The 16,109-nt window shown below is 40.5% G+C and overlaps 2 pseudogenes; one reads left to right on the top strand and one right to left on the bottom strand.

Annotated features, from left to right (window-relative positions):
- Nucleotides 1–202: 202 nt before the first annotated feature.
- On the top strand, nt 203–7,595 carry LOC147417912 (uncharacterized; annotated as a pseudogene).
- Nucleotides 7,596–15,530: 7,935 nt separating this feature from the next.
- Nucleotides 15,531–16,109, bottom strand: LOC147417911 (uncharacterized; annotated as a pseudogene).

Here is a 16,109-nt window from a genome sequence, read left to right as displayed (position 1 = left end):
GGTTAATTATTGCTCAATAAGAAATAATCTTGTGGTCCAATGGCCTGTGCAAACACTTGAAAACAGTCCGCGTTAACGCGAACTGGCCATTGGACCACAAGATTTTTTGCTTAATGAAGGTCTTTCCTGACCTGTTTTAACCATTGAGTGATTCAAGTTTTTATCTATGCAAACCCTTGAAACCAGTCCGTGTTAACGCGGAATGGTTTCAAGTGTTTGCACAGGTCATTGGACCACAAAAATTTTGCTTATTGAGGTTTTAGGGGACCTGTTGATAACATATTTTTATCAATGTTTTTACCTGTGCAAACCCTTGAAACCAGTCCGCGTTAACATGGACTAGTTTCAAGGGTTTGGACAGGTCATATGACCACAAAACTTGGCAGTTCCTTGCCACTTTAAAGTAAATTACTTGTTTAGTTGAAAGTCTGATGCTTATTCTTAAAATGCTTCTTGCAGAGGGATCTCATGCAAAAGAGGCAAGCTATCAAAGGTTCCTACACTAATTGAGTGTAGTGACCAAGTTAGTTCAGTTGCCGTCTCTGACATGGAAGAGGATAATGAAACTACTTAGAGTCAAGAGCTTGGCATTGGTTCTGTTCATGAAGTCGACAATGCACATGGTCTTGAGGAGGCTTGCCTGGACATTGTCCCATATGTGGTCCAAGCTGAGGTTGCTTCTGGAATGGATGTTGGAGATGAAAATCATATTCACATGCATAGAGTTGAGGATATTTTGTAGAAAACCAGGATACTTAGCTGCTTCGAGTGTCCTCCAATCCCTCTATGTCGGTTAATTCCATATGCTTGAGTGCGTGGCTTGAGAGATGACGTAAGCGGTTTGAAAGCTGCTTTTGCAAAGGAAGGGTATGTGCAAGAGAAGGGTGCTTTTATTGTATCTCTTTGGACATGTCAACGAGAGGACAACATTGTAACGGGTAAGTATGTGGTTTTTAATGCTCCCTCAATATTCCAGTCTCAAGAATGTTATGTTTGTAATGTTATACCTTTGATGGTTAGATGCCATAAGAGCCTCTTGGGACCCGATTTGGGTAGAGGTAAACCAATGCTTTGAAAATGAAGTTGCATCTCGTCCAAATTTGCATATCCTTTCAGAGAGGATGTTATTTGTGTGGGAGGGAAATCATAGGACTATAGCTTGGCATGCAACTATTAAGGTAAAATTTCCATTGGTGAAAGAGAAACATTGCAAAGTTCTATGTACGGTCATTGATCCGACAAAGGTGCCGAAGATTGCATTGTTGGCAAGACTCCAACGAATGAATTTGTAAGAATACATTCCTTTTTTGGTTTCATTTTTGATTCTTTTTTTATCAAGTATGTTATACATTTTTTTTGTCTTTATCAGCATGAATACCCATGCTCTAGTAGCTTCACACTTGCGAGATGAGCTAGTTAATTGTTCTCACATATGTGCTACGGATCATGAAATATTTGAAGGGCCTATCAGAGAAAGATAGAGGCATAATTGCATTGGTCAGGAAGAAATATTCCAAAGGAGCGGAGCCTTGGTATCCATTGACGAGACGATATTTAGGGAAACTGCTCTATGATGTACGTCTTTTAAATATTGACTTCTAATCCTTGGTATTGGTCATCTACTTAGAGCTATCTTTTATTAGGTTCAAATATCAAAGGAGATTCATTCACGCATGGATCAAGCCAGGCAAAGGCTGTCTGCAGATGATCTGGCTAAAGAAGAAGAGAGAGTGATAAATGATCTTGCTCATAAATACGGTGATCGAGTAGGCAAGGTGTGTGTAAGTTATTTTCATAATAGTTCATGATATGATTATTGGTTGAGGTTATGAGTTTATATGTTTGTTACCTTTAGATGTTAAATATTGTTGATCCTCGACTTGGAGAGGAGTGGTTGGCCCGTGTGTGGGCACTAAGATGGGGGCCAGATAGTTGGGCCACCTTAGAGAAACTTAACCTGATTGCTCTTCATGGTGCTCCTATTGAGAGCAAGATATTATGGATTTCTTTGTTGGAGTCAGATAAGATCATGAGGGTATCTTATGGTCTAAAACGTGGCGATCTATTCTTTTGCTAGTAAGTCCATTGAAAATTTTGTTGGCATTAAGGTTTTGCTTGTGGTGATGTGGTTGTAATACTTTGTCTTCACTTTCGTAGCTGGATTTGTAGAGAGGGTTTGTTGCAGCGTATACTTGATAGAGCTATAGTTCTTCTTTTGGATTTTGGTGGTTTGCCCGGGAGTGTTATTGTGCCACTTGATTGTACACTCTGTATGTACTTTGAAGTGTTAAAGCTAGAGGCTAGAGCTCATCTCTTTCCTACTAAGACTATTCTTGAGGCCAAAACGAAGGATGCACAACTCTTGGCAATGAAGAAGGTTGATACCACTCCCATGGCAGCTCAGAGACTTCTATATTGGTGAGATGCACAAATTTTAACTTTTACTCAATTTAGTGAGTGTGTGGTCAAGAGTTTGAAAGCATGAAATTTTTAGGTATTTCAAATATTTACACTCTTTGGGACACATTCCTATGATTCCTATGATGGCCAAGCAATGGAAAAACATAGTTGTAGGTGAGACTTGTATGTATCCCACATCTATGCATCATTTTTCGGAGTGGGAGTTGGTTCATTGTCCATGGTGGGTGGACATGGCCAAAGGCCATGTCTTGGCTAGAGAGAGAGAGTTGTATGAAGAGATGATGAAGAGCGAAAAGACCAACACACAGGAAGAAAACCATCCTTTGAACCAGGATCTGAACCAGGATCAACCAGCTACCGGTATGTGTGCTTTGTTTTATTTATTACATAGACTAGAGATATATTTGTTTGAAGAGAAAAAAATTCTTTATTTCCTCAACAGGAGTTCACAACAACGTCAAAGGAAAACAAATTGTGGATAAAGAAGTGGGGGTGATCGACGAGTCTCTACCCACACATGGTGAGCTACTTACTTATGCTATTCAAACTTTTTTATGATGAGTCTCTTGGGTCATTTGTGTTTATGTTTACAAATCATTGCAGATGTGCACGGAGCTCTTGTTGTTAGGAAAGTTCTCTCTTTTGTGCATGCATCGTATTTTCCTATAGTGGTCACTAGATCCTCGAGTGATGTTAGATGTGTGGCTATGGTGGGGGATTACATTTCTATTGCTAGTGACTTTTGTGCAGGGCTTCGTAATCTAGTTTGGACTCCTCTTCACGACCACATGCTCAGAGATCGGCTAGATGGAGTACAATACACTAGGGTGGGTAGGACTATGACATGGGCAACCGACTTCATATTTTTAGATTTGCCGTTTGGTGGCTTGCAGCATGGATCGACTACGATGCCGTCTTGGGACATCTACTCAGAGGATCATGTTTGGAGTGGTGTTCATCTAGCATTCTCTACTCTTGCAGATTTGGGGTGGTTGTTAATCATGACATCATGCGTCGGTGAGTATCCATATTTAATTGCGTTAAATTCATACTTAGTGATATATTTAAATCATGGTTGGCATGTTTAGGAGATAGCATTTGGTGGGTGGAGCGATTTCGTAGGGCATCTGACATCCACATTCATCGACGCATTGTTCTTCTGCATCATGATGCTTATGGTTTTGTTCAAAGCTATGGGGAGCATATTGAGGTAACTCAAAACCTTCTAACATCACACTCATGTGGGTCTTGGTGGTCTGTTCATCTTTAACTTTTGTTTATTGCTATATTTGCACTGTGATACCTCTATGCTATTTTTGGTTCACAGAAGGGGGATGCACCCTCCATGTTTTTTGGCAGAGAGCACCTCTATGTTTCGCTCTCTCGGCATGAGCCCGATAGATTCCACGATGGGGCATTATCTTCCTGTATCCTCTAGAGCCCTTGCATCCACAGGAGAGCCATTGCGTGGTGGCCTTCAGATGAGTCACACTCTTTTAGCATGCTTCGTCGAGATGTTGTGCAGACGTGGTGGTATTTGTTTAGAGTTTGGGTGTGGGACAGCACCAGTGCTTGCAGCTTGTCTTGGTACTGGACGTGCATGTGCTTCTATTGACAGTGATGAGGGCTTGATGACGACATATGTGCAGCCTCTACTGTTGCCTCGGGTGGAGAGTGTTGATGAGGCAAGTGAGTGAATCTATATTGGTTTGAAGATGTTTACTAAAACATAGGTTCCAGCTCATACATTGATATAGTTCCATGATGAGAAATCTTGCTCCTTATTTAAAAAGGTTCTCTCTCTCTCTCTCTCTCTCTCTCTCTCCCCCCCTCTCTCTCTCCCCATGTTTCTATCTATCTATTTATACCTCTTTTTGCATGAGTGTGCATGGGAGTGTACGTAACTTTCTCTATCGTAGAATGTTTACTCTCCCTGGGACTCTAATATCATCTCTCTCTCTCTCTCTCTCTCTCTCTCTCTCTCTCTCTCTCTCTCTCTCTCTCTCTCTCTTCTCTCTCTCTCTCTCTCTCTCTCTCTCTCTCTCTCTCTCTCTCTCTCAATAACATTGCCACTTAAACTCGCTCGACTTTGGGTTCGCTCGGAAACATCCACTCGGGGTATGGTAAGACTCATTTTTGAGCAAGAGGGAGTACACCCCCAACTTCGGATGGCGATAACTCTCTCATCTTCCATCTGTTTTTAGCCTATGGATACTCTATAGACATTTACTTGAGATGAGCTACACCATTTTGTCCTTGGTTTCTCCTAATTACAAGTGTCCTTCATTCTAGAAGGGTTCTTCATAAATCTTTACAGGTGCTTATCACAAGTTGTTTCGGCTGTGTAATAGATCTTCCTTCCTACGGTGTAACTCGTGCAAGGCTATAGAGGCATTCATTTTCTTTGTCATTTGGACGCTAACATTGTTTTGGTGCCCCCATTGAGGAGCAAGTGGTACTCCAATTCTTGTGAAATATGTTTATTCTGTAGACAGAGAATGTAAAGGGGATGTGGGTCCTTATGGACAACCGCGTATGTATGTGCAAATTGTGGACAACACTTGAGGCGGTCGTGTAATTGGATTGCAGACTTTGGAGGGTCATGAGGTTTTGTGAAGCCAAGCACTAGGGGCCAAGTTACCAAGTGTGATGTGGATTAGGTACTGGAGCAATCCATCGACATCCCTTGAACTTACGACGTCACATGTAAGTGTTTTTGTGGCAATCGAACATGGCGGACGAGTTTCCACAGTTTCATGGATTGCCAAAGCTTGTCAATTTGGAAAGAATGCAAAAGCATCCTTTCCCATGATAAGCAGGTAAGCATGAATGCATTGGATTTAGTGCATATAGATGTATGGGGTCCTACAGAGACTGCATTTATGGGTGGATGTAGATACTATGTGAGTTTCATTGACGACCATACAAGGAAGGTATGGTTCTACTTCATGAAAAAGAAAAGTGAGGTGTTTATGAATTTTCATAATTTCAAAGTTATGGTTGAAAAACAGATTAGGAAACATGTAAAGTGTCTGAGGTCGGATGGAGGGGGAGAATACTTCTCCAAGGAATTTAATGGTTCTCTAAAAAAACATGGAATTTAGTGGCAGTTTTCAGGCAGGTATACTCTATAGCAAAATGGTGTTGGTGAGCGAAAGAACATGCACATTGTAGAGGTTGCTAGAGCATTGATGAATGAGAAGAACATGCCTTATTGTTACTGGGTTGAGGCTGTTGCTACTAATGTCTACATTATGAACATGATCCCTACTACTACAATACATGATATGACACCTGAAGAAAAGTTCAGTGGTGAAAAACCAGATGTATAAGATTTTAAAGTGTTTGGATGTATTGCTTATGTGCATGTGCTAGATGAGCTAAGAAGTAAGTTTGATTCAAAAGCAAAAAATGTGTGTTTGTTGCCTATTACCTTGACTATTCCCTTGAGCAAAAAGGGTAGAAGTGTTACAATCCTATCACGGGTAAAGTGAGGGCGAGCAAGGATGTTGTTTTTGATAAAATGGAAAGTTGGTATACTGATGTAAAGGATGATTGTGGGCTTGATGTAAGAGAGAGTGTGGTTGCAAGAAATACAGGTGTGTAGTCACAAGTTCTGAGTGGGACACATGCGTCCTCTACTGAAACTTATGGTGAGAATCATTGAGTGACAGGTTATGTGAAAGAGTGAGTCCTGCAAAATCTTCAAATGTGTCAAGGAAAGGAAAGGAAAAAGTTGATGATGCCCCTAAGTTTCCATATTTGAGTGCTAGTTATGATGATGGCGATAGTAGTGGTTCTGAGCAAAGTTTGAATGAGGATTTTGGCATACCCTCTGTAAAGACTTCGGGTGCAAGAAGAATGCAAGTAGGGAATAGGGCACTTGGAAGTGATCCTGAACGACGTAGGTCAAAAAGAGAAAGAAATTCTCTACAGAGATTGACTTATGATAGTTATGTGGCTCATCATTGTGTATGTATGGTGAAGATTACAGAGGAAGTAGAAGCCATATGTTTTGAGGATGCTGTCCAGGATGAAAAATGGCGGCCAGCTATGGATGAAGAAATGGATGCACTTGATGCAAATAGAACATGGGAATTGGTGCCATTACCAAAGGATAAGAAGGAAATTGGATGTAAGTGGGTTTACAAAATAAAGCATAATGTTGATGGTAGTGTGAGAAGGTACAAGGCTAGACTTGTGGCCAAAGGTTTAGAACAGTTATGGGATTGATTATGAGGAGACGTTCAACCCCATACATAAAATGTCTACCGTTCGTGTGTATTGCAGTGGCTACTACATTAAAATGGGTGTTGAAACAAATAGATGTAAAGACTGCATTTTTGAATGGAGACTTGGAGGAAACTATGTATATAGAGCAGCCACAAGGTTATGCAAATATGAGGCTATGTGCCCTTGTATGCAAGTTAAAGAAAGCATTGTATGGGTTGAAGCAACCACCTAGAGCTTGGTATGAGAGGATTGTGGAATTACTCATTTCATTGGGCTTTGAGATGTCTGATGCAGACCATGTATGTGAGGAAGAATGAGGTAGGAATTGTGATAATATGTATCTATGTGGAAGATTTGACAGTTGGAGGTGATAATGTGGCTAAAGTAGAGGGCGTCTTGTCTCTACTTATGCAAGAGTTTGACATGAAAGACTTGGGAGACTTGCGATATTTCTCGGGAATTGAAATTATTTGCACAGAAGAAGGTGTATGGCTATCACAAAGGCAATATGCTTTGGATATAATGAAAAAGTATGGTATGGATAATTGTAAGCCATTTTCAATGCCCTTAGATCAGAGTTTGAAGTTGGGAATGATGCAGGTCAAGTGCTTGATAATGATACCATGTACATGAAGATTGTGGGCAACTTGATCTACTTGACTATCTCACGTCCAAACTTGACCTACACAATTGGATTGGTGAGTTAGCTTATGCAGTCTCCCAGGAGACCACACTTGGATGCAGGGAGGTGCACTTTGTGCTATGTGAGTGCTACTTTGGATTATGCACTCTTTTATAGGGCTGATGTGGACTTGCAGCTCTATGGCTACACAGATGCGGATTGGGCTAGTAGTAAAGCTCAACATGTACAATTCTTGGATGATTACCACCAACATTCATCATCACTCGCATGCCTTGGTGGATATGCATATCTTTGCTAGTTATACAACATCTGGACTACACCAAGCTGGTTACCTACAACACACTTATGTACTCACCTCACTCACTAGCCGTTCATACTAGACTATTGTACCAATTTCCATTTTATGTTATTTTTTCCCTTATGCTTTGTAGACTTCTTATCTTGAGTTTGTGGAGAAGAAGAAGTACAGTCTTTTGCCTCCATCTTTGTGTGTGCTTGAAAGAGCGCAAGCTCTCTCTTTCTCTATCTATTGACACAAGTTACTTCACTACTACCCAATGCATGTTGCCATAGAGGTTCTTTAGGCCGTGCCACTCCACAAAGCCTTGCCAATGGTGCTAGCAAGATCTTTTGGCATACGGTGCACCGAATGATTTAGAGCAATCTATGCATGTAACATGATAGAGAGGAAATGGTGGGTGATAGTTGTACTCTTAACCACGACCTTTAACCACGACCTTCCCAAAATCATTGGGTAAGAACATGTCGACGCTTTGAGCCTGAAGACAACAAAGTTGCCACAAATGTTAGTCCTACTACACTTATTCTTTGATTTTTGAGAATCCCCAAAGGTTGCACCCTTATTTAGTCAGCCATTTTGACCTGAAAAGGTGCTAGCTCCCATTTCATGAGATTCAACTTCTTACATAAACTGATTCAAAGAGAACTTTGACTCCTGAGCCTCATCCATTAGCACATCAAAAAGGTAAACCTTCCCAATGAAAACATTTGTTACAGGTACTTTGTAGTCTACATCCACTAGAGATGCATCTCCACAATCAAACTAGGCCAAATCAATTTAACTACCTTTTCTCTTCTGCTTTCCTTCCTTTTCTGTAATTTGACTTGTCAGTTTTTTGAAAAACTTATGACTAAAACAGGAACTAGTTTCAATAGTTGTCACACTTTCATTGAAATGGGCGCTTCCAACGAAGCTTCAAAAAGATCATCCGTCGATATCCCTTTATCAGGTGACTTCTTGAAACTATCTGCCTTTTTTGAGAAATTTAATTTTTCCCCTTCTTGGGATTTTCTGCTTAGATTTTCCCACATTGTCTACATTGTCCCTGTTGGCCATGATTTTGTAAATTCTTTAGTGTCTTGATTTAACTAAATTTCCTTGAGTACACCCATTATGATCTTATCTTGGGCTTCCCAATCAATGGGTCCATCAAGTCTATCCCCTTGCTCTTCTTGTTTTTCCTTCAATTTGCTTTTGACCTTGTAATTACTATGCTTTCCACCTCCATATGTTTCTCTAAAACTTTCCCAATCTTGATACATGCACAAAAATCACATTCAAAGCCATATAGGGTGTTACCTTCTGATTTTGTCAGTTCCTTCGAGGCCATTTTAGGATTCTTGTTCCTTCTCTCTTCTTTTGCCTGACTTTTTTGGTCTTCAAATTCAGGAGAAATGTCTTCCAAGAGAACTGCATTCACTTGGGCAAGTGACTTCATTCTTCCATCATTGGAAAAACTAGCTTCCTAATTTTCTTTTGTTCACTTATTCCATACATCCTTTCAACTCTTGCTGCTGCATCCACCAGCTAAAATCTTGTTATGATCAAGGGGTGCATGAACTGCAACAACACTCTTAAGCTGCTTCCTCACTCCCCTGCATAAATAATCCCATAACTGCTCCCAAGATGGTCTTTGATTTGCTTGCAATTTGTTTATCAGGTTCCTAAACTATTGTGCATAGTCTTCAACGAATAAATGCTTATGCTTGATTTGCCTTATCTTTTTTAGGACATCTTCTCTATCCTGAATTTTGCCAAGAATTTGGTTTTCAAATTGTCAAAATTTGGAAAAGTGGTGATACCAAACTGGATGAACCATGTCATGGCCTTTCCCTGCAGTGTGGTTGCAAAATGCTCCTTTTTAATTGCATCATTATAAAACACATCAATGATCATACCCACTTGCATATCACCTAATTTCAAACTATCCCACATGGTTGTCCGCATCCTTGGATTCTTTCCCACTCAATTTTGTCGCCCCTACTTTAGGGTTGGGTGGTGGTTGAGCCATTATTGACCTCCCAATGTGTTTAATGTCAATGTTGGTAGTTGGGATAATTGAAATGGGTATGGTTGAAACTTCAATTGTCTCCTTGCCCTCAAAAATTGATGGACTGACTGAACTCTAACCAATTACGATGGATAACCCTTTCATGAGCCTCCAGGGTTCTTCCCTGCTCTTCTATCTTGGGTGAAGAACTCTCCCCTTCTTTTTGTTTTGGGTTTCCCCTTTTATGTTTAGATTTTGGTGATTCTGTCCCTTCAACATTGGTGGAAACCTATAATCAATGCTAATTTAGGGATAACATCCCTGAATACCAACCTGATCCTTGAATTTAAACTTTAAGCCAAGTATCCCATCTTCTCTTCTAAAATGTGCTGCCATAAGTGGAAACTGGTGGTTGGTCCCCTGAACCACTCATGAATTTCTTCTTCTTCTTCTTCTTTGGGATCACATATATTCAATAACCTTCCTTTTGCAATAGAAAGACAGGTACTCAGGAGCATTGTAAACCCCAAAGGGTACCCAACTGACTTGTACCGATGAATCATCAAAGCTATATTAAGTCTCAAATCATCTTGTAATAAATTTAAATATGTCTCCAAAAAGACTCTGTTGTACTCTTCTATTTATTCCTCTTTTGTGACCCGATTAGAGAATTCCCTCAGGAACTCATCAGGTTCCAACGCCATCAAACCCAATTAGTCCCATTGCCCAATTGGTCCTTTTGAATGTGCTCCACAACTAGCATGATTGCCAAGTGTTTATGGGGCTTCTAGAAATTGCCAAAAGGTGTACAAAAATCTTTCATAGCCATCCCATGCATGAAACTTACTAATAGACCATTTTCAATACAGGTACATGAATCAAGAAAAGGACAGGACAATGCACGTTGACCAAAAATAGTACATACAAAGAAAACAGAGAATAATCATGGCACATGATCACAATCCTCGTCTTCTCCTTCATTCCATGTCCAAAACGTTACATCCATTTGTGATTAAAACCATTTCCTAATCTGAAAAGGTTTTTTTGACTCTTTTTACATTACATTATTGACTACTTATTGAAAATAAGAAACTAGTTAATTATGGCTTTAACAACTTGCACAGAGCAAGGCAAACAACTTCCAGAATGAAGACCTTCCCCCGCTCCTCCCTACTACTCTTGGATTTTGTGCATGCTCTCACAAATTCCCTGTGCTTTCTCTTTTGCAACTCTACTTTGTTGGAATCTCTATCGTTTGAGCGGCCTTAATGCTGCTCACTCATGGATTTACTCATGCCCGTCAATATCGTAGAGGATTCATGCTTATTTTATTTTTCAAAATGGGTACCACATAATGGCCCACATGAAATGGTCTACAATCACTCCCAAGATGTAGTTTTCTTTAACAATATTAGTGGCATTTAAATTATTAAAAATAGGATACATTGCTAGCATTTGAGATTAGTAGTATTTTGCTAAAATATACGTACAATTCTTAATTTCCTCTTTTTCATAGGGATTTCAAAGTATTAAGCATATCAAAAACTAGTGAACTCTGTAGTGCTACCCACACGTCTTGGAGTCATCAATCATGAACCTTTGCTTGTTTGTCATAACAATTCTGAGTTTCCATTGGCTACAACCAATATTCTATTGCCAATTATGCCAACTGCTCTATCAAGGATTTGCTATGTGACGTGAATATGAGTGCTGATCACATGATTTTTCTAATACTACTAGAGCAGTGCCCCCCCCCCCCGGTTCTTAAGCCTTGTGTAGGCCAAAAACACAATCCTTTTAGAAGGTCTTTAGAAGTAACGTTGAACGCTTAGAGAAACTGGGAGAAATATTATAAAATATAAAAGGTCAAAGGGAAGTTAGAAGGTCATGGAGATGATCGGTGAAAGCTAGATGGACGTAAATATAAGGATGGGTTCATATTGTGTCGGTAAAAATCTTTAGATTTTTATTTTTTGTCTCTCTCCTTGTTCATAAGAGGTGGAGGTCATTGATACATGTAATTTCCACATTGTGATTCAACAAATCCATTGTAATCTAGCAAAGATAGCCTTGTCTAGATGTCACTGGTATTAGTTCAACATGCGAGATCCACACTTTCAATTGAAAAGTGAGCGATAAGAGAGTTTTTTTGGGCGGGAAGGGGGTGGGGGGGAGGTTCATCCATTTTTGTGTGGGTCAAGACATAATTATCTCTCTCTTTTCATCCTAATGAGCATGCACCATGGTGGAGGCCTTGCTCTTTTGCCACCTGGTTTGAACCCAGCCTAAGGAGGGCCAAAGTTTGAACATACATGTATGTGTAATCCCATTGCCTTGCAATTATCTCACCCCTACGTTTCCCTCTATTCTCTCCCCAATTCCAACTTGCATATAAAAATGTTTTATCCTAATTAAACAAGCATTAACCTTAGTCATGACTCAACACAAGGTGGATAGATACGATAATTATGATACAAAAAGACCCCGATTAAAAAACGTTGTACAACATGGGGTAATCACTACCAACACTAAACATACGTTAAGTATTGATTACAAATAGATGTACATGTCTACTTATGCATGGTTTCATACATGTAAATATGCATTCATGCACGATGACATACATGCACATGTATGCATACATGCATACACATCGACATACATGCACATGTATGCATGTATACATGCATATGTCTACAACCTAATATACATGCATGCATATGTATTGGTGAGTGGGCCTAAGTAACAACCAGTCCATTAAATACAAATATCACTACGTGTATTTACCATACAGTAGGGGAATAATGACAAATACTAATACTACTATGTGTATTTATCATACTGTAAATCAGATAAGAACATATGGTGGCAAACAACATGGGCACTCTCACACGAGGAGCATGATAGTTTGAGGTGGAATTTCAACCATTCAGGTATTTAAGAGCCAATACATTGACAATGCAATGGGGAACTCCTCAATGTCCCTGTCTTGGCGACTTTGAAAAAGAGTGGCACCTTGGTGGTGACTTGAAGACCCTAAAATGCATGTTGGGTACTAAGGGTGATGCAAATACTTTATTTCCATACATTTTTTGTTGCCATGAAAAGATTCCTTGGGATGCATTGGGGAAGGGCACAGGGGTCAGAAGATCAAAATTCCACAAGCAAGCAGGGGGTAAGAGCTTGAATGATAATCAAAAGGCAAGTGGGGGGGCACGTACGGTTTAATGGCATCATGACTTGCAACCAAAGCAAGACATTGTCTTGTGCAAAGGAGGATCCAGATTGGCATCCCATTCTTTCGATTCCCATTAATCACATGCATGTGTGTTCCTTGCATTTGAGACTTAGAATTTTGGACAAGTTGCTAATGCTCCACATAAATTATGCATGGAACATGGAGCCAGAGTCGTGGTGAGAGGAGTGCATTCCCACGTTTTGAAAAACTTTGTCATCGGTGGGGCTTCACTTCGGTGCAGTAACCCTCTCAAAGGACCACAAAAACCCAACAACCACACATGATAACCCTAATAAAATATGTATGGGTGGGACAAAGGCAAGACACTTGCTTTCAAATTATGGTGAGGCTCAAAGCCATACTCCTTTTTAGATATGGAAGTAGGTGTGTGACATAACAACCTACCTTGGCAATGAGGGAGCACTAGGACTGAAGAGAGTGCATGTGTGGGAAGCATGTGATGAGATGACGAGTCTCCTTGAGTGGCCGCACCTTAGTAAAGATGAGATACAATCATTCAAGGTGTCTATTAATAAATTTACAGAGCTAATGCTTGATGCATGGGGAAAAACCCATATCACACATTACATGCATATCTTGTTTGCCCATGGTCCATACTTCTTGATGATTATGAATCCCTTGCACTCTGGAGCAATCAAGGGATGGAAAGGTCACAGTATCATGCAAAGGCTGCCTATTTTAAGAGCACAAAGCATGGTGGTGGCAAGATCCATAGAAACGTGTTTCACAAGATGTTCAATTGGTTCTTCCATGCACTAAGCAATAGGAAGAAGCAAAAGGCATGGGGCAACTTGTCTCTTAGGCACCATATTGTGAAAGCGGTGAGCGTCCCAACAAACGTAAGGATACCATGGGTCAAATGCATGCGACAGAGCATCAGCATGGAGGAGAAATTGGCAAAGATTAGGGTGAAGTGTGGCTTCTCACGCAGTAACAATTGTAATTTCTACTTTTTGGAGCATATTAATGATAAATTGTAATTTCTCAAAAAGTTGGGCCTTATAAATATCAAAGTGAGTCTTTAAAGTCTTTATAAGTTTGTGAGTCTCTCTCTCTCTCTCTCTCTCTCTCTCTCTCTCTCTCTCTCTCTCTCTCTCTCTCTCTCGCGTGCGCGCGCGCGTCTCCTCCTCCCTACTCTCACCTTCCACCAAACCAACAAATAGGAAACCAAAAATAAAGAAACCAACAACTACAAAACAAGAAACTAGGAAACAAACAACTAGGAAACAAACAATCAAGAAACCAACAATCCAAAAACCAATAATCAAGAAACCAACATTGCCTCAGAGAACTAAGACAACATTCAAATTTAGTAGTTCTTTGATGCGCTCGGTCCACTCCTACATGCACAAAGGTCAATGATACCAAACATTGAGCAGATACAGCAGCTGACTCAACGAGGCTGATTTCTTGTGGGCCGAGAGCGAGTGCCAAGAGCAAGAAAACTTTGATCGAGCTCAACAAGAATAGAAGAGGGCAAGAATGCAAGAGTTTTATGAAGAGGAAGAGAATTATCTGACCTAGAAGCAAAGAGGACCTACAAGATGCTCCAAGAGGAAAAATACCCACATGACAAGATTGATGAGGTCTTGAGCACAGAGATTAGTAAAAAGTACAAGAGATCTTGCATCTAGAGACCTAACATAGATTCAAAACTACTCTTGGATAAGCAGGTGGTCAATCTCATAGAGAAGGTTCGTAATAGCACAATTCAAGAAATCTATGAGAAGTCTTTGGGCAACGCGAGGAGGATAGAAGAAGAACGACGGAGGGCAAGGATGGAAGAAGCAAACCACCTTGCAAGGGAGAGAAAAGAAGCAAAAACGAGAGCGGAGGAGGAAAGGGCCAAGAAGGCCACATAAAAGAAACCCAAGAAGCCACCCCAAAAGAGTCCAAAGAAGGACAAATAACCCCCAGCTAGATCAGTCAATGTGCATGTGCATGGCAACAAGGTTATTATGGCCTATGGGGCTCAAGATGGGCAAGAAAACATCATGTTAGTACACAAATTACTTGTTACACACATTAAATTTGCAAGTTCCTCAGAACAAAGTTTTCTACACTCGCAGGATCTGTGTTATTTGGCATGTAGCAAATACAAATAATTTCTTGCCCCTCCCATGCCCCACAAGCCGTATGAACCCCATTGCCTTGCACTAGGTGGAAAACCAAGCTATTTCGCGGCCCCATTTTCCACGGAGCGACTTTTAGTAGTTTGACCGGGTTAAACTGCCAAAAGTTGCTCCGTGGAAAATGGGGCCACAAAACGGCTTGATATTCCGCCTAGTGTAGGGCGATGGGGTTGATATGGCCCCTCGTGTACGACCCATGGGGCACGAGAGGGCAAGCAAACATTAGGTTAGTACGTACAAGACAAAACTTCATTCAAGCTGATAATTTTATTATTTTCAAAGATACATTGAGGTATGCAATGCACGTGGCTAAGATAGCCTTTTTACAAGCTCATTGAAAGGATCTTGACCTAGGCTCCTTAAAGCTAGTTTTTCACCAATGTGTGATACAATATGTTCCTTGCTTGTTATTCCTTGCCTGAGGAAAAGACTGCAATATCCTAAAAGACTTCCAGCCCCTTTCTCACAAAAACTATGGATCGTTGGCCCTTTGTTTACAAGAATACATTTGTGGGCATTTAGGGCTATAGGAAACTCGGCCAGAATAGAGCTTAACACTCTACACTTGTACATCTCTGACTGCTGATGCATAGTTTGTATATTTGTGTGGATGACCCTGATCATCTCATCATTGACGCTTGGGAGATAATGCCACAGGGCGATGTCCTTTGAGTCGCCCTCCGTGCGAGATCCACCTTTTTGCTAGGCAAACCAATCCATCTCTAAAGTGGACTACAAGGAAACAACATCAAATTATGATGCTAAGAAACAGAGTCAATGAGAATTGAGAAGAATGAAGTACTTACTAGTGTCGCATCATCTTGCTTGCAAAGGTTCTTGTTGGTTATGTCGATTGTGCCAAGATCATTGCACTCCAAGCACATTAGACGTTTGTGGGGATTGAAGCTACTCTTGAGAACACTCTTGTAGAAATATTTCTCCTCTTCAATGGTTTGTAGAGCTGCCTCCATGAGGGAATCCATGGAATTATGTCCCTCTGGCAAAGCTAGCATGTTGATGAGGGGAGAAGAAGAGTAGTCCACTTGAAACTTGATCTTTTGACCGGGGTTCTCAGTATCACGAATCCCAACATATATTGCAGGAATAGAGAGGGCTTCATCCTGATGCAT

This window comes from Adiantum capillus-veneris, chromosome 30 (genome assembly GCF_014529385.1).
Source record: "Adiantum capillus-veneris isolate H3 chromosome 30, ASM1452938v2, whole genome shotgun sequence".
Taxonomy (NCBI): Eukaryota; Viridiplantae; Streptophyta; class Polypodiopsida; order Polypodiales; family Pteridaceae; genus Adiantum; species Adiantum capillus-veneris.
This window is presented reverse-complemented; position numbering and strand designations above follow the sequence as displayed.